This window comes from Protopterus annectens, chromosome 6.part1, assembly GCF_019279795.1.
Source record: "Protopterus annectens isolate FY-2018-M chromosome 6.part1, PAN1.0, whole genome shotgun sequence".
In the NCBI taxonomy this organism is placed as follows: domain Eukaryota; kingdom Metazoa; phylum Chordata; order Ceratodontiformes; family Protopteridae; genus Protopterus; species Protopterus annectens.
In genome coordinates this window covers 172,442,237-172,466,848 of record NC_056738.1, presented here as the reverse complement: position 1 = coordinate 172,466,848, position 24,612 = coordinate 172,442,237, and the positions used below count along the sequence as shown (strand labels likewise).

The window sequence follows — 24,612 nt, the reverse complement described above, 5'->3', positions numbered from 1 at the left end:
CACCATCAAAGTTCAGCTAGCGGCTATTTCTAATTATCATGCGGCTTATGAACCTAGCTTAATGGCACACAGGCTGTGTAGAGCTTTCATGAAAGGTGCTCTTCTCCTTCATCCCCTGTATCTCAACCTGATATGCCCTGGGACCTCAATTTTGTTCTGCAGGCCCTCACTCTCCCACCTTTTGAGCCCGCGGCTTCCTGCGATTTAAAATTCCTTACATGGAAATCTGCCTTTCTGATAGCTATTACATCGGCCAGAAGAGTATCAGAACTCCAGGCCCTATCAGTCAAGCCCCCATATTTGATATTCCATAAAGATAGAGTCTCAGACCGAACCCGTCCTTTCTTCCCAAGGTGGCTTCTTTATCTAATATTAATCAGTCCATTGAGCTGCCGAATTTCTTCCCCAACTTCTCTAATAAGGCAGAGTACCAGTTTCACCTGTTGGATGTTCATAGGCAACTACGCTTTTATCTACACAGGACTACAGAATGGTGGAAGTCAGACCAGCTCTTCGTTTCGTTCTCGGAAAATTGCTTGAGGTCTGTGGTCTCCAAAGTCACCATTGCTAGGTGGATAGCTGGTTGCATCTCCTTTATTTACCAGGCAGGGGGAAAGAGCCTGCCTTTTCCAGTCAGAGCACACTCTACCAGAGCAGTTTCCACTTTCATGGCCTTTCAGGCTAGGTTATCCATGGATGATATATGTGCGGCTGCAACATGGGCTTCTCCTCATACATTTGTTTCCCATTACAAATTGGATGTGGTGTCCAGGGGCAGGTCATCTTTTGACTCCACAGTACTCGGGAGTATTTTCCATTGAGTCACCCAGGATGTAGGTGCTAGGGACGCTGTCCCACAAGTGAAGAATGTAGGCGAGATAGGACTACATAACATCAATTAGTTATGTACTCACCATAACGCTAGATGTATGTAGTCCATTTCGCCTCACATTCTTCATTACCCACCCACCGTCCCCCACGCCTGGAGGATTTGGAGGATCCCCTGTTATACCTCATGTCACTAGTCCCTTTGGACAATTTGTTGGACCTCGTTGTCATGAGTATGTGTGTGTGTTTAGGCAATAGATATGATGTTTCTGTTGGCAGCAAACTAGATCTGGGAATGAGGAGCAGTGTATTGTGGGATACCATCTTAGCCCAGCCAAAGACATTCAAGCTAGTAGGCCGAGTCGGAGCCGACATTCGGCTCCGAACCCACAAGTGAAGAATGTGAGGCGAGATGGACTACATACATCTAGCGTTATGGTGAGTACATAACTAATTATTCCCACCTGTTAAACATGACATTTTTGAATGTGTATTTCCAACTTTTGTGTTACATGCACACACTAATGACTGGCAGGCTGATCTTTTAAACTGTTGATGTTAAGTTGTCCGTCTCACCTTCATTCTTGCTGGTTGGGATCGGAGCTGATCCTCGGCTCCGACTCGGCCATCTTCTATAGCTCGGGAGCTGTTTACTGGCTCGAGGTTACCCCTTATCCCATGATGCCTAGCGCTAGCTACCCAGATCTCGTTTGCCACTTCAGCTGTGAGGTGTCGTTTTTCTGGCTCAGGCTTGTATAAAGTTTCTTTATAGAACTTTTTTACTAGAAATAGTCTTTTTCCTAGGGGTTTTTGTTAGCTAACACAACAAATATAAGACTAAAAACTAAGTGTGTATTTCTAGCTTCCTTCCCTTCCCTTTAGAGAGTTCTCCCTCTTCCCCCCTCCTTATTCTTTTCCTGTCAGGTTAGCCATTTAAGTTAGAGGCTTTCCTTCTACCTTCTTTATAGGCTAGCCGTTTGAGTTAGAAGCTTTCCTATCAAAAAAAAAAAAAAACTTTAGCTTTAGTCTGTAGTGTACTGTTTTTTTCTGTAGACTGTATTTTGATTGGTTAGCTATTGCTGTATTTTTTATTACAGGGTATCCAAAGAATCCAAGGTGTCTGGGTTCAAGAAGTGTGACTCATGCTGTCAGAAAATGTCTCTGACAGATGGACACACTTCTTGCGTCTATTGTTTAGGCGCTGTGCACCTGCAGGACTCTTGTTCTATCTGCCATGCAATTAGTCCAAGAGATCTGCAGGAGCGTAAGAATAAGCTTATTTTATGCCTTGCCTAAAAAAGGCACTGTGGGGGCAGCAAGAGCCTTGGCCAGTATTCAAAAGCCAAGGGGTGACAGGTGCAAGCCGTCTCTTGCGAAGCAACGTGGCTTGTCGACCATGTCATCCCAGGCTGACAGACACTGGATCCCCTTTGAATGCACCAGAAGCTTAGCCAATTCTTAAAATTGATCATTTTTTCTTTATACTTGAGGTATCCTTCTTGGTGAGGGCAGGATGCTACTCAGGGTCAGGGTACGACCCTAACCTGGGCTACATGATCAGAGAGCTCTTCCATGTCTCTTTTCATGTAGTCCAGGGAGGTACATTTCAGGTCATTCACACCAACATGAACAATGACAAAGTCATATTTGTACCTGTTCTGGAGTGACCTGTGTGCTTGTGTTATGTGGTGAATTCTGGCTCCCGATAGGCAGCTAACAGTAACCTTCTCCTTGTCCAGCCTAGTGAGTGGGGCGTCAATGTGCCTGACTGTTGAGTCACCTATTACTAGTGTGTTAGGTATGTTATTTCGCCTTAAGGGCTGTGATTGTGCGGCACATTGATTTTGTGTTTTATGTGTTGTCTGGTTTGTGACGGGATGTGCAGGTTTTGAGGGTGTCTGCTTTGGAACTCTGTTATGCTTTTGCAGGTTTTTATTTAGAGCCTCCGAGTATGATTTCATGTATTTGTGTATTTTTTGCCAGTGCTGGTTTAGTCTGTCTATGTGAGGCTGGAGGTGTGGTGCAAGTGTTAACCTTCTCCTCATGACTGTCTGTTCCAGTCTAAGGTGGAGAGACCTTAGCCTCCAGTTGCATCTCTCGCATATGTTAGTGTTTTGTGGTAGGAGGAGAGGGCTGTCTGTGTACATGAGGCAGTTGTAACATTGCCTCAGGATACCCAGATTCACCAGCTACACCTAAAGTTGCACTTTGGTCATGCCTGAATAGTAGGGTGAGCTCCGTAGTTGTTTGGTTGATGAGGAGTGGATAAAGAGCCTTGCCCTGCTGGGCAGTCAAGTGTCGGGGTATATTAGTGCTTGCTATTAGGTCTGAGCAAGTGCTGGAATGTAGGATGCTTTTTGAGTGTTTAGGTTGAGAGTTAGACTAGTTGCAAGTGAAAAACTGAAGAGGAGACTTAGTGGAGCCGAGAATAATTTAACCCTAGCTAACCAGTGCTGTCCGGTGCGCAAAACCGTGCAAATGAGGGTTTTAACCTACTAACTTCTGGGTTGGAACCACTCCTCCAAGGACAGATGGCTGCTCAAAGTTCCCCTTTCTCACAGGTGAACAGAGAAACTTCCCTCTATCCAAGTAAGGTATGGGCAACTCAGAAACTTGTAACACAGCCCTGAATTCAGCACTTGCCTGAAAACTGGACTATACTAGCTTAGAAAGGCGGGCAATAAGAATTTTTTTTTTTGAAAAGATAAGGCAAACACATTAAAGCTGTTTAAGTGCACTTTTTAAACGACTACAAGCGATCAGAAAAGGCTATCGCACTTTAGTGTGGGGCCTACATCAGTTAAACAATTTATTTAAACAAAAAACTTTTTAAAAGTGCAGGCAGTCAAATAAGTACAAAATGTGAGAAAAAAACAAGCTTTTAAATTACAATAAGTGCTGGAAAAATCAGCATTTAGGTGGAAAACAGTTAAGTACAGCAAGAAAATGGAAAAGTGCTGGAAAAATCAGCATTTAGGTGGAAAACAGTTAAGTACAGCAAGAAAATGGAAAACTGATACTCAATTACTCCAAAGGCTCTCTTTTAAGCTAGAAGGCTTGTATCAGTTTAAGGCGTTCTAGTGCTTTCCAGTAGGTTAGTTACAGAAAAGATGGGAAACAAGCGCAGATATGTGGTCTTTTAAACCAGAAAGTTGAAAGAGATGGACAACTTCCCGAATGATCAATAAACTACAATTCCTGGGCCAAGAACCACTCCTCTTGTGGTAGACAGGCTACCTAGTACTTACCACTCCCACTGATAAGCTAGAAGGCTGCACTCCAACACAAAGGCTTGGGGGGCTCAGAAGCTTACAAACAGTCCTGGATACAGCAAATCTTTACCTGGACTAGACTAGCTATGAGAAAGGTGGGGATCAAGCGCAAACACGGGCTTTAAAACCAGAAAGTTGAGAGAGATGGAAAAAAACTGCCCAAACTACCAATAAACTACAATTTCTGGGCCAGAACCAGGAAAGGTGAAAAACAGCGCAAGTGCGGCTTTTAAACCAAAAAGTTGAAAGAGATGGGGAAAAACTGCCCAAATGGCCAATAGCTACAATTTCTGGGCCAGGAACCACTTCTCTTGTGGTAGATAGACTACCTAATGCTTACCACTCCCGCTGATAAGCTAGAAGGCTTCCCTCCAACACAGAAAGACTTGGGGGGGGGTGTTCAGAAGCTTACAAAGAGTCCTGGATACATCAAATCTGTACCTGGACTAGACTAGTTACAGGAAAGGTGGGGAACCAAACGCAGGCTTTTAAGCCAGCAAGTTGAAAGAGATGGAAAACTGCCTAAACAGCCAATAAACTACAGTGTATGGGCCAAAACCCACTCTTCCCATGGTAGATTGGCTACCTGATGCTTACCACTCCCACTGATAAGCTAGAAGGCTTCCCTCCAACACAAAAAGGCTTGGGGGGCTCAGAAGCTTACAAAGAGTCCTGGATACAGCAAATCTCTACCTGGATTAGACTAGTAACAGGAAAGGCAGGAAACAAGCACAAACACAGGCTTTTGAATCAGAAGGTTGAAAGATGGAAGAGCTTCCCAAACGGCCAATAAACTATAATTTGTGGGCCAGAAACTTCTCCTCCTGTGGTAGATAGGCTACCTAGTGCTTACCACTCCCACTGATACGCTAGAAGGCTTCCCAACAACACAGGCTTGGGGGGCTCAGGAGCATACAAACAGTCTTGAATATAGCAAGTCTGTATCTGGACTAGACAAGTTACAGGAAAGGTAGGAAACGAGCTAGAAGTAGTATTGCTGTGATGACTTAGTGGTTAACTACTGTGACTATAGTGTACAGGGTCCTGGCTTCAAGACCTGCAAAGGCTGTTTAGTTGGGAGGGTGGCCTAATGGTTAAGGTGTTTGCCTTACAAACACAAGGTGCAGGGTTTGAGTCTCACAAGGGATAATTGGCTAGGCTTAAAATGGCTGGCAAGGGCAGTTAGCTTAGTACTAACCTATGAATTGTTTTTTTTAACAGAAAAGCAGCTAAAACAGCAGTAAATACAATTCAAATACAGTGCAGGCTAGCACACGTGTATCAATATTATGGCAAATAGAGTTTGAATGCAATTAAATTAACAAATGACTAATGAATAAAAAACAAGTGCAGAAGGCTTTAACTTAGAAGGCTACTAACAAGCAGTCATAAGTGCAGAGTAAGTAACATCACGCAGAACAGCAACTAAGACAATTACAGTAAGAGCAGCTGAATATATATATATATATATATATATATATATATATATATATATATATATTTATTTATTTTTTTTTTTTGAGGGAGGGAACACAGCAGGATTAAGAGGCTACAGGGGTTGTCCTTCTCAAATGCTCTCTTTGTACACAGTAGGAGTGCCTGAAATCAGAATATGATCTCACTGCACTCAGTTGAGTGAGCAAATGAGATAGGCCCAGAAGGAGTATCCAAATACAAACTTACAAGAGGTGCTGGCAGTTTCAAAGTCACCAAGATTAACACCAGCACAAGAACAGGGAGGGTAGGCGGGAGAAATGCAGTGGATACAGCAAGAGACAGAAATAATACAGCACCACTATACATAATAGGCAAGTGTATAAATACAGCACAGTGCAAATTAAGTTGCAAAAAGTCTACTTATCAGTTTGAAATAGATTCCAATTCTGCAGCTCAAAGCAAATCTATCAGCTTTCCAGCAGTTTACAGAAATGCAGTCTGTACTGGAATTACAGCAAAATTTGCAGGTGATATTATTTTATACATGACAAAACCAGAAAGGGACATTACAGTGTTATGGAATATTATAAGATCGTTTCATATGTTCTCAGGATCCAAAATTAATGAAGCTAAAACAAAGGCAATAGCTGTAAATTATGTACCCACACACAAATTTGTCCAACAATATCCATGTTTATGGGGACATGAGAAAATTAAGTATTTAGGAGTATGGATTAGAAATGACTCTGTTCTGGCAGCTAATGATATGTGGGAAGAGACTAAACAGAAGATAATACAAACATTGAGAAACTGGAAGCTTTGTGATATGGATACTAAGATAGAAGCAATTAAAATATTTTAGTCCTTTAAGTCTTGTACACAGGTCAGGTATATTTTTATCAGAAGCTGTGGGTAGCAATTAAGAAAAGAGTTGAAGGATTTTATCTGGGAAGGGAAGACAGCAAGGGTCAAGTGAGATAAGCTGATTCTTCCAATAGAACAAGGCGGACTAGGATTACCAAATGTGTGGGGGTATTTTAGAGCAACACAGTTAAGGCTCATATATATATATAGCACAAGCAGAAAACTATAATTCAAAGTGGAAAGGAATGATAATGATACAGGAGAGATGCTCAAGAAATAAGGAGAGATTGGGATTTTGGACACAGACTCTTACAGAGAGCAACAAAAGTCATACAAAGTATTATATTCACAAAATAGCAGGGACTATTCTAAGAACGAAACCAGCACGAGAATGGAGAAAAGAGATGCTGCCGAAAGGGATGGTTGTGGTTAGGGATAGAGATAATAGGCAGTATGGGGCTGGAATTTATTGGAGAAAACTGGCAGAGGAACCAAGGTATTGGGAGCAAATAACTAGACAGGGAAAGATAATAGAATGGGAAGAGGCCAAGAATTTATTTGGACTGCCGGTTAGAGATTGCCTTTCCTATCAAGGATTGATATCAGATTAGAGTTTTTAATAGAATCTAGAACAGAAGCTACTATTATAAAGGAATAATTAGTAGAGCATATAAAATATTGCATGATAACTAATTAGGAAGAGAGATTGGCTAAGCAATTCACAGAGACAGTGGGGGAATATATGTATCTCCCAAGTATGCAACAAAGCCTAGAAGATTTAGGATCCTTGCCTGGAAGTGTTTACGTAGGTATTTTTATGCCCCAAGTAGACCTCAAAGAATTTTTCCTCAGGTGGATAGCAAATGTTTGAGGTGTGATAGGCAGGAAGAACATATTTTTGGGAGTGTAGTGAACTGGAAGACATTTGAGATTCCCTGCAGACCGCTTTGTTGAGGATGCTGGGTGAAGGGATTGAATTGACTGGGGAGATTATTTTTTTGAGCTATGATACAGAATCGGAATTGCCCAGACATAGTAAAGCCTTGCTGAGTCTAATTATGGTGGCTGCCAAAAAAGCAATTACTAGAAAATGGAAATCAAAGTCTAGACCAACTTTATTAAAACTAATGATTATAGTAGCGGAGATAAAACAACTGGAATTGGGAGCTTTAGAAAAGGGAAGGAGAAAACTACATAGGAAAAATAGGAATTGTGGGAACAATATATGTAGAGAAGGAACAAGGTTTGAGGCAGGATTTGAATGAACCACATGATGCTTATCTGACAATGAATGGATAGGTTATAAGTGATATGTAATGTTTGCAACTACATTTGTTTCAGTGGTGTCTGTGATGTATAATGTTTGCAACTAAAGTGGTGTCAGTGTTTGTTTTTCGTTTAGATAAATGTAAGATTGCCTATGTCATATGTGATAATTTAATAAAGATGTTTATTGGAAAAGAAGACCCACCAGGAACAGGAGCATTTTTTCTTATTCTTCTTTCCTCTAGATCATCATTGTTATGTTATTGTTGCTAGATGTTTGCCTCCCATTCATAAAACTACACTGCTCCATATCTATCAATTTTAGGAACACCTTTGCTATTCTTTTAGCTAGCATAAACATAAACACTTTAAAATCATTGTTTAAAACTAAAATGTGTCTTTATGAAGCTGGGTCTGATGGGTCTTTTCCATCCTTAGGAAATACAGCCACCACAACTTTCTTCAAATGAATTAGTGCTTCTCCTCCTTTTAAAATACTGTTAAACAGAGTCTTCTAGATCTCTGTCACTTTCTTCCCTCCTAACGTACACAAGAATACCATATTTTCCTAGAGTGTTTTCTGAAGATTCACTATACGTCACTGTACGTATTTCATCCCTTCCTGTACTTTTAATTGTTGAGCCTCATCTGCCTTCTAACCTTAGCATAATTGTCTTCCATAGATATTTCCATTTGTTCTATTTCTCAGTTTCCGCATTTCTTTGCTTTGTACAAATTTTCAAAAAAATTCTGAAATATCTCTAAAACCTCAATAGGATCTCATTTTTTTTCTTGTTATAGGCTGCCTGTTTGGCAACAGACATTTCTACTTACTGCTCCCCATGTTATTGTACTAAAGTGTTTATGCTGTGGAGCTACTATCAAAAATAGTTGCCTAACAACAGTCTTTCTAAACTCCTACATATTGTTCAGATACTCCCTTATTTTCTCTTTAACATTCTGCTTTTGCACCTTTTGTTTTGTGAAATTCCCCTTATTCTGCAATACTTTAATCTTTGCCAGACACACTGTAATTCCTATTATTTATTAACTGTATCACTTTCTCTTTTATTTCTACCCTGTTTTTAAACTCCATTTTCATTTTATCTCACTCACTAGCTGTAACTTATGAAGATAATTCTGTTTTTCCTAATAACTCTCAAATGTTTTCTAATAGTCATTCCTTAAATTCCTTTGTTTTTATCAAGTATGTGGGAAAGCACCAGTGTCTCACTACTTCATGACCTTGTATTTTTATCTTAGTTTTTATTGGCGCATCATTTGAAATAGTTATTGGATGTGTGTCAAAGTTTTCAATTAAATGCAAATGTTCCAGTGAAACATAATTTCTCTGTAGTCTAGCCTAGTTATTGTACCTTGGGGAATAATATGTAAGTTCTCTGGGTTGAGTTCCTGCTACTGAATTCATATCACAGATGCCTCCCTGATACAGTGGGGGCAGCATTATCAGGGCAGGACAGTCCAAGGCACTTGGCAGCCTCACGAGTACCATCTGCATATAAACGTCCTAGAAATGAGAGCCGTGCTCCTAGTGTTGCAAGCTCTTCAAGACTGTCTCCCTTCTGGGACCATTGCAATTCAAACGGACAACATGTCAATGGTCTGGTACATCAACAAGCAGGGCGGGACCAGGTCCTACCCCCTATGTCGAGAAGCACTCAGACTCTGGCAGTGGGCGATTTCCTCCCAAAGATTTCTGATTGCGACACACATCCCTGGGAGGTCCAAAGTCATAGTGGACAGGCTCAGCAGAGCTATTCTCATGCCTCACGAGTAGTCTCTGAATCAGGTAGTTGCGGATCTGATCTTCCACAAATGGGGGACAGTCTTGCTGCCATCTTTTTGCCACCCCCTTCAACAGCAAATGCAGCAACTACTTCTCCCTTCTTCTGCTTCCAGGTCACACACCCAGAGATGCTCTAGTCCACGATTGGCCTCAGGGACTTCTTTATGCCTTCCCTCCATTTCCCCTGATACCGAAACTCATACAGAAAGCAATATCATTGGGTTGCAAAATGATCCTCATTGCCCCCTACTGGCCTCGACAGATATGGTTTCCATTCCTGCACCATTACCTTCTCGATCAGCCCTGGACTCTGGATCTGATTCCAGACTTACTGATTCATCAATCAGGCGGGCTGCATCAGTCCCTCCAAACACTCCAGCTCACAGCTTAGTTGCTTCACTTCCAACCTTAGCCAGGCTTCCCAGCATTTCCCCGGCCATGCGTGAGATTATTGTCTCCTCTCACAAGTCCACAACTAGAAAGGCTTATGCTAGCAAATGGAAACATTTTTCTTGTTGGCCAGAGGCTAGGAACGTAGATCCTTTTTCAGCCCCAGTCCACGAAATTTTGGAGTTCCTAGCACAACTTTTTCATTCTGGGTCCGCTTCTGCTACAGTCAGGGTTCAATTGGCGGCCATTTCTAACTTTCATGTTGGGTTGTCTAATTCAAACATTATGTCTCATAAGCTCTGTAAAGCCTTTCTAAGAGGGACTACTCTCCTTAGACCTCCAGTGAGAGATCCCCCTCCTCCTTGGGACCTTAATTTGGTACTAACCTCCTTAATTATGTCCCCCTGTGAACCTGCAGCATCCTGCTCCATTAAGTTTCTATCTTGGAAAACACTTTTTCTGGTAGCTATTACTTCAGCCAGATGCATCTCTGAACTTCAGACACTATGTGTTCGTCCTCCATACTTGTTTTTTTCATAAGAACAGGGTTGCTCTGAGGACTAATCCCTCGTTCCTTCCGAAGGTCTGCTCAGAAAACAATTTAACCCAATCTGTAGACCTTCCTGTGTTTTTCTCTAACCACACCAAGGCAGAATACAAATTACACCAATTGGACATTCATAGACAATTGCGTTTTTACTTGCATAGGACCAAGGATATAAGGAAGTCAGGCCAACTATTCCTTTCCTACGCTCTAGACAAACAAGGTCTCCCAGTTTCCAAAGTGACCTTATCCAGGTGGTTGTCTCACATTATTACTTTCATTTATCAATTGAGAAACAAAGATTTGCCTATCAAACCAAAAGGTCATTCTACTAGGGCTTTGGCCACCTCTGTAGCCTTCCAATCTAGGTTGCCCATGGATTCTATCTGTGCAGCTGCTACGTGGGCAAATCCTCATACCTTTATTTCTCATTACAAGCTAGATATGGTCTCCAGGAGTAGAGCTGACTTTGGTCCCACTGTTCTGAAGAGTCTGTTCCAATGAGCCGCCCAGGATTGTAGGTGCTAGGGACGCTGTCCCAAACAGCAAAAGAACGAAGGCGAGATAGACAAGCTAACATAAAGAAGTTATGTACCTACCATAACGTTCCATGTTAGTTGTCTTCATCTCGCCTTCTTTCTTGCGTCCCACCCTCCGTTCCCCTGTCCTGTTGGATCGAGAGGAGTTTTGATTTCACTGGCTGAGTGTTCTCTGGTTTGTTTCCTCTACTGACTTAGAGAGTATGACAGGTATGCTCAACCTGTTTGTTTGGACAGGTTGATTCTTTGGCTATGTCTGGGGATACCTATTACAAACGAGATCTGGGTAGCTAGCGTTAGGCATCATGGGATAAGGGGTAGCCTCGAGCCAGTAAACAGCTCTCGAGCTATAGAAGATGGCAGAGTCGGAGCTGATCCCAACCAGCAAGAAAGAAGGCGAGATGAAGACAACTAACATGGAACGTAGAGATGAAGACAACTAACATGGAACGTAATGGTAGGTGCATAACTTCTTTTTTCTTATAATCTGGATTATAACCTATGTCACATTTTTCAACACTTTTTGTTTTAATGAAAACCAAACACCACTGTTCCCTTTTAACTAAGAACAAACTCACAAAACTATGTGCATCTTCAAAAATTGGAGTTTAACCCTCTGGATATGAATAATTGCTCCAAATCGATGGCTGCACCCACAGACATTATCTAAACTAAAATTAAGGTACCCATTTTTAATGCTTGCTCCAGCCTGTGTTCTTACACTGGTTGCTGCCTGATCTTTTCTGTGTTTCCCTCCCAGATGTGAAAATACAGCTTCTGTGTTTTCAGAAAACATTAAGTTGTAGCCTTAAGAAAAAGTACAGTGACTATCTTTAAGTAAAACTAAATTGCATATTCTATTAAATGCTTTAAAGTATTAAGGCTGCTGTCTTTTATTCACTTCCTGTAATTTCAAACTTTACCTTTTACTGAACTGCTTGCCATTGTACCTTTAAATTTGCATTTTTCAGCAAAGAATGCTCAAAACATTCAAGATTAATTGCATGCACCTGCAGGCATCTCATCGCAATGAAAAAGTACTCAACAATGAATCTTTAAAAATTATACTCAGGAAAAAAACGTAAAGCTGCCTTAAGTTGCAGACATCTTGACACCACTGAGCATTTGCTAAGCCTGCTAGTGTACAAAAAACAACTTGTGTATAGGTTAATCCAAGGGTATTAATGTTAACATTCACTGTTGTAAAAACAAGAGAAAATATCTTAACTCTACTTGTAATATAGTCAGTGCACTTTTATATCCCTCTCCATCCTAGCAACCTGAGATCATACCATGTTAAAACTTGCTTTTGTCAAGCCTTTCTTCTGTTAAACTGTAAAGCCTACATTTCTGACAACTATAAAGTACTTGTTTACTTTAATATCTTCAACATTAACAGTCACTGAAAAGACCACCCCTCATTTAAAATACCCCTGACTACACAGTACACAAAAGTGCTCTGCTCTATATAACATGCAGTTTATATCGTGAAATGTTTTATACAAATGCTAATAAGAACAAAAATTGTTTTGCCTGCAGTTACTTTTTCCCCTTTTAGTGTAATTCTAAACATTAATAACATAAATTGCATTATACGCTTTAGAGTCCACCCACATGTTTAACAAAGTCAACAAAAATCCAGTCTTTTCAGCCGCTTTTTCTGGCAAAGCTGTATTTCACAAATGTGATGGATACTTTATAGTCTCCCATTTATTCATCAATTTCACTGTTGCTGTTTTTTCTTATTCATCTCCTTCTCCCAAAACCAAACTTGTTCAAGTGCAAGGCACTCCTGATTCTTCTGGTCAACTCCTGTGATTTTTCTGTCTCACGTATTAAAGGTTTCATTGGCAAAGTCTCTCTATGAGCTTTGTTGTCAGAAGAATGAAAAGCAGAGTCCCCTTCATTTTTTTGCTCACTTTTTGTTAGATAAACATTTTTATTTCCTCTTTAGCCTGTTCTGCTTTAAAAATGTATTTTATCCTCCAGTAATACTTTGAAGACAGCTGGATATAATAGCTTGAATCTCATACATGCCTCTTGACATTCCAATATGGGATAAATTTGCTTCCATTCTGCCTGATGTACAGTAAGTAATCTTTTTCTGCAAATACTGTGCTACCTACATTTTTTAATACTTTGCCTTTCTGCCACAGTTTGTCAGGATCAACTCCTTCTGCTGGTATGATTGCATTTTTACTAATATAGGTCTTGTTTACTACTGTAGATCTTGACTACTTTCTCTTGGCCAGGTTTGGAGTATTTCTGCATTTTCTATTAGTTTATTTGAACGGCTAGTTAAAGCTTCTTATATTTTTCCAGCCTTTTGTTATTTGACTTTGTTTATTCTTTTAATGTTTCATTTATTTTAATCACATCTGATTACACTTGATTTATTTTTTTCTTCTAAATTACTGGAGACTATCTCTTGAACTAAAGCTGAAGCTTGAACTGATTTTTGCTAAATGACTGCAGAATCCTTCCATGGCAGTGTTTTCTCTTCACCTTTTGTGGTTGATTTTGTTTCAGATTTTTCAAATATCTTATTAACTGGCATCCAGGCAGTGTACTTACTAGCCATTAACTGAATTTTATCCAAAGAAACCGTGTAAATGGCACTCAATTTATTTTCTGTTTTCACATTTGAATAGCTGAAGTTAAGTTCTCTGCCTGTGTGCAGCCATCTTCAACTTTCTACTATAGGCTACTCTCATTTCTCCCAAAATGGTTTACAAGTTACCTAACCAGTTGACAGCAATATATTAGATAGCAAGATAGTCTCTTTTCATACCATGAAAATAAAACAAGACTGCCGCAAGGATCCATTCTTGGACCCCTATTGTTTAATACTTTCATTAATAATTTACATATCGGGGTTGCAGGGGTGCTTGCCCCCCCTGCACAACGGTTTTCAGAGACATCCGGAAGTGACGGCTGTTTCACACAAAGTCGACATTCCCTGTGTGACACGACTTTCTTTGAGTACCAGGCTCGCTGTTCCAAGCATTCACTGTTACTGTTTCAGACAATTCGCATTGGGTAACTAAACAGTTGCACAAGTGTGTTGCGACATTTAAAGGTAAACCATGTGAACAACAGATACACCATGCCATTAAAAAAGTCATCACAGACTTGGAATACTTTATGGAAGCACCTACTAAAATAATACTTACTAATACACTTTTATTCCCATCCCTCCTGTATGGAGCCCCCATATTCACCATCCTGCACGTGGCCTTAAATAACAAGCTTCAGTAATGCTATTATAAAATAACCAAATTTGCTACAGGTTCCTCTTTCCACTCTCACCACTGCCATGCTCTGAATTAATTTAACTGGCTCAAATTTCCCCATCATCTTGGCTTTCTACAACAATCCTTTGCACACAAACTGATATATAAACCAGATAGCTGCCCTGCCTTGAAATCCATCTTACATTCATATACTCCATCTAGAACACTCCACTCTTAAAAAAAAACAACTTTTAACTGTATACAAACCTAACAAGAGCCAGACATAGTCTTTACTCCTATGCCATTGCTAAACTCTGGAATAGCTTGCTGACAAATATTAATACCATATAATCAAGATTACTGTAAAAATCTACATTCTTACCTCTCATAACTGTCCTTGCTCCTTACCAAGAAGACAACTACCTTCAACTTCTTTATTCCCTGTTTTATACCTTTTCCTTACTTTTTTAACACCCTCTACCTCACTGTCCCCACAACTGCTCCACTTACCTTCTTATATTTTTCCATCCCCATTCTATCTGTGATTTTGCTCCATCTCCCCATTGCCATAAATGCACACTCTAATTAATTTAAGTAATTCTTTCAATATTTTATTCTACACCACTCATTTCAACTTCCTTGTAATTTTACTTTCCTTACAGCACAAGTCAATTTCTTTTTCCCCTTCTTTTAATGTACTACTCTTATTATTCTTTTCTGAAAATCCTTCCTCTCTGTAATGCTCCTTTCCTGGTTCTCTGTCATCAGATGCTCTATTTTCTATACTCCTCAATTGATAATAACAGTAACTAGTATTACAAGTACAACTTATTGTAATGTCTGTTTTATCATTTTAGTGAGCTAACTATTTAGTTTCTTACTTGTATAAATGCAAATTTCAACTCGGTTATAAAAAAGTGTAAATTTTTTTTTACTGATGGAGCTTTTCTCCCCGGGCCTTCACTGAAAATGGATTCCAGACCCAGTCAGACTTTCCTGATCAATAAATAAATAAATACAATTTTGTCTGTCTGTCTTACTGCTTGTGAAATGAGAGTAGTTGGTGCTCAAAGAACACCCCTTCCCCAAATATACACACCCTTTCTGTTTTGCGTCTGGGGTTTGCTGTATTTGAATGTGAGGACTGTTTCATTTTCTCACTGTTTATTGCAAATTACATAGCAAAAACTGAGCCAAAAAACTCTAAAAACACAAAAACATATTTTTTGTAGGGGTAAGCCTTCCTGATGTGGTTGGAAAGCCCCCCACACCCCCAAAATTATACATACCAACTCCAGTGTTGTACCACAATAATGAAATGTAGAAAATCCTCCAAAAAGTGTACCGCTGGCTTAAAAATTTCAACACATTGCAGTGAAATTCAGTGATATTAAATTCTTGCACGAAACCTGCTCAAGTATTGTAGCTGTGCAAACATGTAGGTAAGTCATGCTGGGGGAGTATATGCTCTTTACAGTGTGTGTGAGAAGTGGACTCTATGATCCTTCAGGAATGTAAAAACAAGTTGATCCTGAAGTCACTCCTGTTTGCCAACTTTTTCTCAAAACAGGACAAGAGAGAAAAGGAGGGGTGGGGGTGGGGGTTGGGGGTTCTCCTAAGTTCCTGTTCTGAAGTTCCTATAGTAGAAACACTATCCATGCCTCCTTCAGAAATTTCAAGAAGACTCAAGACACGTGACCAAATGAGGACCAGAGGAGTTTTATACTTAGAGGTTTCGTTTGTCTTGAATCCCAGTAAGAATTATCTAAGCAATTTTTTGTCTGAACATTAACTGTCAAAGAACTTTGAATGAGAACGGTCTTTGGTTACATTTGTCAGGTCTTTCATGTCTCTTCAAAGTCGCTCTCTTCATGTTCATTGGGAAAAGATGATGAGGTTACTAATCAAAGCTCATATTGAAATGGGTGTCTTTGATGGCAGCAAAAGTGGGTCACTTTACCACCAGTTCAACTGATCCTTCCCAGGGCCCTTTTCCAGCACTGGGAGTTACAAAGCCATTGTTCCAACCCCTAACACCTAAGTCAGCACTGACAGTAGCTTGTGTTTAGCCACTGACTACTTACTTTATGCCCATGATTTCAGCACCAGTGTTTTCATTGCCAGCAGTCACCATAGCTTAGGTCTTTGATGCTTACCATTTGGCAAGAATTTCGATGCTACAACCCGTACATGCTGCTATCTATCAACTGTGTCAGCCTTCAAGGTCTTTGCTCAAAAGCCTTTACTCAATGATGGTGTTTATCTTGATACCAGGAGCCATGTAAATTCCTTTGATATGAAGCCCCTCGATATTCACGTCTTTGGGATAATCAACTCGTTCTCTGATGAGTTTTTTTATGTCAGTGTCTGAAAGACAGGGCTCAGCACAGAGTCAGGTTTTTATGACTGGGAGATACCCCAGAGGACTCAGTAGTGACTTTGATTCCAACTAGTGACACCTGCTGACCTAAGAATTTGTCCCATCATCTTTCCCCAGTGAGGCAAAAGAACTGAAAACCCTGCATGGATAAGAAGGTATTTGGTTTAGATTCCTTTTCTTCCATCTTGGATGACCCCTGTCCATGTGTGCTCAGAAAGATGAGATGCAAGAGGTAGCATCTGGACAACCCCATGGAGTCCCCACCCTGGGTATGAATTTAGATGAGGGAGAGACATCACCCATGTCTCCTGCAAATGACCCCAAGTTTGGGAAGGCCTTCAAGCTGATGAATCAAGAGGGTTCTTAGCCCATGGACCTTATCTTCCCTGAAAAGGAAATCCTGCTGGAAACTTTTTTTTTGTTAGCCAAACTCCAAATTCTTGAGTGGTCCTCCTACAGATCATATGATTTTTGCTTTTGCAGTGGGGTTCATTTGAGAACTTTGTGATGGAAGCTATTTAAAGGAGAATGAGACAAGATCTCTTTGGCCTTCCAAGGATCATCGGTGTGGATAACTTTAAGGCTCCATTTACCATTGCCATCTGTGATGGTTGCTGTTCACTGTTTAAGGTACAGGTAAATGAAAAGATACAAAATAATGAGTAAGAAGAGAAATGCTCAATGCTGTTGTGGTGAAACATTTCATTCTTGAGAGACCATATTTTCTGAACCAGAAGAGTGCAAAGAATTTGAGGCTAAGTAAGGGCCACAAGCCACAAGGTTTGAGTAACAAAATTGTGCAGTTGATTTAAGAACTGATGCTGTCCCAGATTGGAGGTAGTCTGCAAAACCGGGGCTCAGAGACCAACTGCAGAACCCCTGAGGACTTGCCCAACTGCTGTCCTCTGTTAGCAGACAATATTGGATCTCCCTTCATCTGTAAGTATGACAGACCATCATGTACAGCAAGTGGATCCAGGTGTTCATACCTAGAAGCTACACAGTCTTTCTTTCCTCTCCCCAAACCAGCCTATTCTACCCTTCCAAACATCACAGTGCATCAAAAGAAAGGTAGCAAACTTCTTAGAAAAGTGAGCATTCCAAGAGGTCCCACCAGAGAGACCTTGGGAATTCATTCCAGACCCTCTGTAGTCCACATAAAGACAAAATACCTCGGGCAGATATTGGCTCTCAGCAGCCTGAATCTTTATGCGAGGAAAACCAGTTTCTGGATGGTCATGCTGCCAAGTTAGCCCTTTTGTGCGAGAAAGGAGACTGGATGTGCCAGTTTGAGCTTTTGAAAGGCTGCTTACACATAAAGATAGCCAAGTAATCAAAAAGATTCCTGCTCTTCAGGGTAGGAGCCAACCATTACCAGTTTTGCCCTTCCATTGAGTTTTATTAGAGCCTCTAGGTATTTAACAAATACATGGCAGCTGTGGCCACCATATCTTAGGTTGAGGAGAACCAGGGTCTTCCCCAATCTAGATGACTAGCTCCTGGCATTTACAATAAAGGAGTTACTCATACACACTAGTGATCACCTTTGCCTTCCATTCCAGACCTTGGGAATTTCAGTGAACATCAAAATGTCCAGACGTGAGCCATTTGCAAGCACAGACCTGTATAGGATTTGACCTGGACACAAGAAACTGTCTAGAAAATCTCCCCTGGACAGAGCTCCCAGTGTACAGACTAATGTCCATCTTCTCATCACTTTGTCAAGTGATAGCATTTCTTTATGTGAAAGTTTTAGGATTGATGGCAGCTACAATTTTCCTTATTGTCTGCATAAAGTATCATATGCATGTTCTTCATTGACTGGCTGATTCCCTTGTAATCAGAATTCCTACTCTATGTTTGCAGGCATATATCTCTCCCAAATCCTGTCATCAGCATCTTCAGTGATGCCTGCACCATGACAGTCTTGTCCAGTGCTACCCATTCTTTCCCCCTCCCCCTCAGTGATGGACATAACAGATGCTTTTGCTCTAGGGTGGAGAGGCATTGTTTGAAGCATATGGTTCAGGGGACATGGCCATAGCAAAAGGCCTCATTTCACATCAGTGTCATGGAGCAGAGGGTGGTCCTCCTCATGCTGCAGGCCTTACAGGACTTCTTTCTTCAGGTTGCAAGTGCCATCCACTCGGGCAACATGAGAGGTTTGGTATATCAATAAACAGGGCAGGAATTTTTCTTAACCCTCTGTCAAGAACCAGTGTGTATATGGGAATGGGAATGGACCATAGCAGGGCACCCATTTGATGGATTAACATATGGATGTTCTTCTTCTTTCGGCTTTTCCCAGTTAGGGGTTGCCACAGCGGATCACATGTCCGCTCATGATTGGCAGTGGAGTTTTACGGTGTCGAGTTGCCAGCCCCGCGCCCAACCTTCCACAGAAGGCACACACTCATGCCTAGGGCCAATTTAGAGTGTCCAATCCCCCTACAGCATGTCTTTGGGATGTGGGAGGAAACTGGAGCACCCGGAGGAAACCCACGCGACCACAGGGAGGACATGCAGACTCCGCACAGAAGGCACCCCAGCCGAGTATCGAACCAGAGAACCTCTTGCTGTGAGGCGACAACGCTAACAGCTGCACCACCGCAGCCTCCCATTAACATATGGATGTTGTTCTAACTAATACAGGAGCATCCTGCACCATCTTGTATCCCCATCAGTTGTTAAGTCTGACCATAAAGCAGTCTCCTTTGAAATAAAATTAAACCAAAGATCCCTTCCACCTAAGGTACATTTAGAAATTTCTTTAAGTCATACTACCAACTCCTAAGTAATACATTGGAAAGCTTCAAATTCCATAGTATACATAGTATACAGAAACATAAACCACCACACTATACCAACATGTAAACAACTGCATAGATTTAGCTGTACCCTGTAGGAACAAATGCAAGGCAAACCCCAGAATCAAGCCCACATGGTGGAACCATGATGTATCAACAAGCTTTATAATAAAAGGAAAATAATTTTGACCAAAAGTAAGAATAGTAATTCCCAGAAGGATAGAGCCTTTGCCATAGAAATAAATAACTCAGGAGCGTAATAAAATCCTCCAAAGCTGAGCTTGAGGCTAAAATAGCTGCCCAAGCCAAAGTCGGTCAAGGCACTTATTTAGTAGTGTTTGTAATCTCAAAAGCACAATGCAGCAATGCACTGAACTGCTTGTGAACGAGGTTACCTATATTGAGGCTAAAGATATAGCAAACCTACTGGCTGATAAATTTAGCTCTAACTTTACCCCTGTGTTTCATCTATCCCTCTCAAGATGCATCTAAAATTGACTTACTGAATGTCCCTCTCTCTCTCTCTCTCTCCAGTGACATCCACCCCAACCCTGGCTCCACCAACACCCCACCCAACTCCCATCTCCATATACCACTTCCCCCCACCCTCAAGACCTTTTGTTTTATTACAATCGATGCCCAAAATCTCAGAAATAAAATTCCCAACCTCAATGCCTGGTTGTCCCACAACCAACCCAACATTGTTGCCATCACAGAGACCTGGCTTAAACCAAATGTAAAAAGTCAGTTGTGAAGTATCTATCGCCCTCCTAAAACTTAACAAACATAAATCCGTATGCATAGCTGCCCTCTATAGTCCCCCAGGCAACAATATCCCAATACTTGAAGATATACTCTCCTGGTTGTCCACTAACATCAAAAACGAAACATTCATTCTAGGTGACGTAAACATAAATTGGGCCACAATTAACTCTGAATCCCTTTCTCTAAATATCAACCTCTACAATTACACCCAGCTAATAATCTCTCCTACCAGGCCAAATAAAGATGGAACCACTGGTACCATCATTGACTGGATTTAGTGTCTCATCCAAACCTTATCTCAAATACTGAAATCCTTACTGACTCTCTCAGTGACCATCTGCCTGTATTTGCTGACCAGCATTCCTCTCCTCCTGAAAAACACCATCACTATGTGCAATCTTGGAATCTCTCTAATTTTAACCCACAAATATTCATAGATTGCCTAAAAGTAACAGTTTGGTCACCTTTAAAAACTGTGCCACTTGATAGTGCCGTTGATTACTTTAGTAAAACCTTCCTGAACCTTCTCAACAGTCTCGCTGATTGGGTTTGGATTAATCAAGAAAACTTTGTTTTATTATGAAAAACAGAACCAGGAAGTTTTATTGGAAGTTCAAGAATTAGATAAAAAAGTTAAAAATGATTTGATATTTCCTCAGTATAGTGCTTTATATTTTAGAATGTTAAACAAGGTTGATAAAAGATGTTTCAACATTTTTCAAAAAAAGAAGCGTAAACTAGATAGGGATCAGAACGGACACAAGGTAATAGGGAAAAATTTTTGGGCCAGTCTGGAGAGACATGTTGATGAATTTAGAACACCTAGATATAGTGAAGTAGTGGCCAATAATGCAAGAAGGCAAAACAACATAGATGATTTATATACTTCACAAGATTTTGAGGGGGAGGATTTTCCAGAAGTCAGACGCTCCAAGAGACTGGCACAGTTTTATACGGAAAAGGGGGAATACAACAGACACTATTATCCACGCAAGAGGTATTATTAACTGAATGTAATAGTTTTAATGCATCTATTGTACATTCAGACAACATAGTACATCAGAAGGATGGATTTACTATATATAATTATTCAGATAAACTCATTACGGATGATTATTTTAAATTATTTTCCAAGGGAGTCAAATTTATTCCTTCTAACTCTGGAAATTTAGTTGAGAATATTACATCTTTAAAGTTTTATACTAGAAAACTAAATTTGGAAATTAATTTAGGGTGTCATGACAAAACTGTGAATACAGGTTCTCCGAATTTAGTTTTACCTAAGAAAAAAAGTACATATAACCCCATTTTACATCCCTTGGTAGAAACCTATGAGAAGTTGGTTATAGAAGATATCTATAATATTTATAAAAGTAACAACAAAAGAGATTATTATGGAAATTTGACCAATGGTGAATATGAATTATTACAAAATTTAAGAATGGATAAGAGTATACGGGTTATGATTCCAGATAAGGGGGGAGGAGTTGCTATATTTCGTAGTAATGATTACTCTGATGAAATATTAAACATATTATTTGATAACAATACCTATATAGGAATTTCCAAAAATCATATCAATGTAGCATATTCCAGAATATATTCTTATTTGGAAGAATATTTGTTAGATGGAAGGATAGATCAGGGTACTCATGAATTCCTCTATAGGAAAGATCCCCTGGTTCTGGTCTTTTTTGGTATCCTTAAGGTACACAAATGTATTGACAAACCACCTTTTAGGCCTATAGTGGCGGCCAGGGGATCTAAGATGCATACCTGTGTGCAACATGTTACAAAAAAAGTTTCACACTTGTTAAAAGATTCTTGGGAATTTTTGAAAAATATTAAAGAGACTTTTTTTAGTGAGGAAGTGTTCTTTCTTACAGTTGATATAAAAGACCATTTTACTTGTATTCCCAAAATGGAAGGTTTAACATTTTTTGAAGAGGTATTATTTTTATACTCTGAGCTTGAGAATGACATGATTAAATTAATTTGTGAGTTTATGAGTATTGTCTTGGACAATAATTTCCTTTGGTTTGAAGGAGAATACTATCAACAAATAAAGGGGGTTCCTATGGGAGCAGCATGCTCTCCTGTTTATGCCAATCTTGTTTTATTGGGTTGGGAAGATAAATATGTTATTGGTGGTCCACATTGGGGTAATATTAAATTGTATTTACGTTACCTGGATGATATATTTATTTTATGGTCCGGTAAAGAAGGAGAAATTACTAAATTTATGGAATATTTAAATTCCACAACCCAATTTCTTGAGTTTACATTTCAATATAACAAAGATACTATCAATTTCTTGGATACTACTATTTTAAAAGACAAAGGGGTATTTAAATCTTTAGTATATAGAAAGAAGACCTTTTGCAATGCTTATTTGCATTTTGAGAGTGAACACCCTTTGGGACAAAAAGTTAGTATAGTTAAAGGACAAGCAATAAGAATTGCTAGGATGACTTCACATAAGGAGGATTTAGCTAAAGAGTTTAATAATATTTTTCAAATGTTTTTGGAGAGGTTATCCAAGAGACTTTGTAGGAAATATTCTTCATGATATTTATACACAATGGGGTATTAGATGTAAACCTTTATTAGGATCTAGTTTACAGGAAGAAACACAGGATAACAACGTTACTGGTTTTAACAAATTTACCAAGGCCTGTGTTTTACAATATAATAGTAATATTGATTTGGTCCAGGAAGCCTTTGTAAAAAATTGGAACATTTTCAGGACTAAAAAAGATATTTTAGAAAAAGTAGGACACAGGCCTCTTTATATATAAGGTGGGTTATAATATTAAACAATTATTAGAGAATAGAATAGAAAATTTTAGGGAGGTTAATAAAGGTACAAGGCCGTGTGGCAGGTGTTCATATTGTACATACATAATGAAGGAACCACATGTTGTGTTAAACAATAGTGTTAGTAAGAAGGGTAACTGCAACACTAGGGGGGTAGTCTATTTGGCTTGGTGCATTACTAGTGGACATTTCTATGTGGGCAAGACTTGAACGTATGCTTAAACATAGAATTTATGAACACCTAAATGACATTAAAAACAGGAAAACCACCAATGCCTTATATAGACATTCCTTGTGTTGTGATAATTTTGAGAAATATATGTTTGGAATTTTAGAAATAGTGCATATCAATCCCAGAGGAGGGTATTGGAAAAATATTTTAAAGAAAAAAGAGAGCCAGTGGCAACTTAGACTGGCAGCTATGTTTATGCCAGGTCTCAACGACTATGTTTCCCTGGCACCTATGTTACATGAAAAAGCCAACATTATATAGTTGCAATATCAAAAAATTTAAATATAAAAGGGTTTTTTATATTATTATATTCAAAAGCAGTTTATTAAGTTGTTTTTAGGTTGTTCTACACAATTGCTTTATGTAATAGTACTGTGTTTGTTTATTTAAAAAAAAAATTCTGTCGTTTTTTTAAATTGACAAATTGATCAAATGTGATGTCATAAGACTTTCAGTATTTAAATGTTAATTGAACTAGGTTCAGGTTTTATTTCTGATGAAGTCTCTTAGGAGATGAAAGCGCTAAAATGGTTTATTAAATCAAATGGTTTATTAAATTTGGCTACTTTGTACAGTTTTTGTACTCCGTTTCTGTCCATTCAGTGTCCGGTTTGTTTTGGTTTTGGTTATAGTGTTTTAATTTTATTTTTTCTTTGGTAACTAAAGAAACCAAACAAATCAGAGATAAGAAATGGAAACAGTACCAGAAAAATAAATTGCCTTCTGTACTAACAGAAGTTAAACAACTCCATTAAACTGTAAAAAAGCTAATAATCAGGGATCGTAAATCATACTATAGCAAGCTTCAATCTGAACACTTATTCAACCCTAGAAAATTCTGGAACTCTTATCTCATCTCTCCTCCCTCCTAGCAACAAGGACAACCCATCCCCAAACCCAAATTATACTGGTCAAGAAACAGCCTCTCTCTAACTCGTCTTTATTATAATCTCAAAAGTTTAATAGTTTGAATGCATAAACATCGAACTGTATGCATCGAACTATTAAACAATCAAACCCGGTTGAAGTGCGATCTCGGAGTTGGTATATTTAAGTAGTAGGGCATGTGGGGGCCACAGTCCCCCATGTGGGGGTGCAGGGAGGCTTGCCCACCTGCCTAAACACCGTTTACTTGTTTATTTTTTTTTTTTAATAGGGTCTACTAGAATTTCGATGGTTTAATGTTCCGATCACTTAAGTTCAATCTTTAGTTATTCGAAGCATTAAGCCATCGAGATTCCAATATAGGCCCCTCTTTAACACCTTCTTCGTAGAATCCATAGCTAAACTCACTACCAACTGCTCTCACTACTCTTCACCCCCCCCCCGGCCAATCCCTGTAACTCTCCCTCCAATCTGTCTGCTCCTACCCTTACTTTTAACCTCTCTCCTGTTTCTACAAACAAAATAAAAAACTCCTCCTTCAACTTA

General features: G+C 39.6%; 1 protein-coding gene across 1 annotated transcript in view; it reads left to right on the top strand.

The window, feature by feature from the left end:
• The window catches only part of TTC21B (tetratricopeptide repeat domain 21B), a 3,240,027-nt gene that overhangs the window by 1,708,520 nt on the left and 1,506,895 nt on the right, over positions 1 to 24,612 (top strand). The gene's annotated exons all lie outside the window — the stretch shown is intronic.